Here is a 1,884-nt window from a genome sequence, read left to right on the forward strand (position 1 = left end):
GAGCAGAGTAATTCTTTCCCTGTCCTCTCCTCTGGGTCTTGCCCCATTTGTTATATGGCCACTCATAAGGCCCTTTAAGACTTCCTGGTGGCCACCATCTGATTCCCACATATCAGAGAGAGCCAAAGATCTCGACGTGCAACTTTTAATTGAGCTGTATCATCTGCCACAAACATGAAATTAATGGTCCTACATCATAATCATAAATTCATACATAACCCCATGCACCAGCAAATAACTCTTTGCAGTGATACTGCAATGGTAAGCTGATTTGCGAGAAGCACACGCTTCCCAGGAATCCTAATTAGCCAAATTAACACCATCACTTCAAATCATGTCCCAGCAGTAGGACATTTCCGATTGGCCTCAGGCTGGAGCAAAGCAGCCAAATGAAAATCTGACAGCATCTCTGCTAGTCCAGCAGCCTAACCCTCTACAGGGGAAATATCTGCTGCCCATCCACGCACACGAGGAAGGGAGCAAAAGTCTCGTGAACATTTGGAGGCACTGACCCAAAATAGACCATGGCACAGTGACACTGTGCAACAGAGGAGCAGCTCTCAGCTCCTCATGCATTTCCCAAATCTAACCAGCAGCATGAGGAACACCTTCCTGCCATGTTGGCTTCCTCCAGGGGGTTGTGACTCTGCCAAATCCCCTCAGAGAGCGCCAAATGTTGCTTTGGGTGAGTCTGTAATGGGCCTGGGGTCATGGGGAGGGGCTGATGAAAGGAATGAACTCCACAAACCCCAAATCTGTTTCCCTGAACCCACTTGTTCACATTGGTTTCCCCTTGTGACTTGCCTGAAATATTTAGTGTTCAACACCTTTTTATTTCCCCCCTTCTGTGTAATCAGGTTTTTCTATTTCTGCCATGGGAAAAACAAGTTGCTATTTTGGGAGCATGTGGGATTCAAGCCTATGACTGTCTCAGCATTCCCTGCATGGAAGAGGAGATCCACAGCCTGTGTGCCAGAGGGAACGGCTTGCGTCTCTGCACACATTCAGCCTGATTGGCAGGGAGGCCCAGTCCCACCAGGGTCCTCGTGCTGGGGCATGGAATGGCTTCGGGGCCAGAGATCCCATATCTGCTCTGAAGTGATGCCCCAAAAGCTGGGCTGGGAACTTTGGACCTGGAGGAAAATGAGGGTCCTACCAGAAGTGGGGTTCGAACCCACGCGGGCATGCGCCCATTGGATCTTAAGTCCAACGCCTTCACCACTCGGCCATCCTGGTGGGCCCTGGGCTCTCCCCTGGCCCACCAACTCCTCCCTGAGAGCTCACACCTCATCAAGCCCTCAGGGTCACAACCCAGGACACTTCCCAAGCCCAGTGACACCATTCCCTCTTTGCTTTCTTTCTTTAATATCCCCAGCAACTGATGAAAGATCTCACTAGGGGAGAGCAGGTCAAATGGGCTAGGAAGAATGGCACAGCCCCTGTGTGCCACCCTAGATCCTCGTGCAAGGAGCACAGTCACCGCTGGTGATGCCAACAGGGACCCTGGAGCAGGAGGGACATCTCTGAGAGGTTCCTCCTGACCCCACTGGGTCCTCAGGGGAAGGGAGCACTCTGACAGCCTAGCAGCTCTCAGCCAGACAGTTAAAGCACACAGTTAAAGCCCTGGCTCTGCACCCCAGGTTCCACTCCTTACCTTCTCCTGTCTGCATAAGGTACTCTGCTAGTGCATTTAGCTGGGACAGACAGTGGTACAGGAAGGTCTTTATTTTTCCTTTGGGATGAGGTACAGCTTTGTTTCCATCATCTAGGGAGAATAAAAAAACCAAACACCATTACTGAGCCTCATGGGACTCAAACCCACAACCCTCAGGTGCCCATGTGCAGGAAGTCTTTAGCCCTTACACCACAGGAGCCTGATTATGT

At 51.1% G+C, this 1,884-nt stretch overlaps 1 non-coding gene across 1 annotated transcript; it reads right to left on the bottom strand.

Annotated features, from left to right (window-relative positions):
* Positions 1–1,153: 1,153 nt before the first annotated feature.
* TRNAL-UAA (transfer RNA leucine (anticodon UAA)) lies at positions 1,154–1,236 on the bottom strand. The gene has a single exon. It is a non-coding gene; the product is annotated as a tRNA-Leu (tRNA).
* Positions 1,237–1,884: the final 648 nt, after the last annotated feature.

Source organism: Cinclus cinclus, chromosome 12, assembly GCF_963662255.1.
Source record: "Cinclus cinclus chromosome 12, bCinCin1.1, whole genome shotgun sequence".
NCBI lineage: Eukaryota > Metazoa > Chordata > Aves > Passeriformes > Cinclidae > Cinclus > Cinclus cinclus.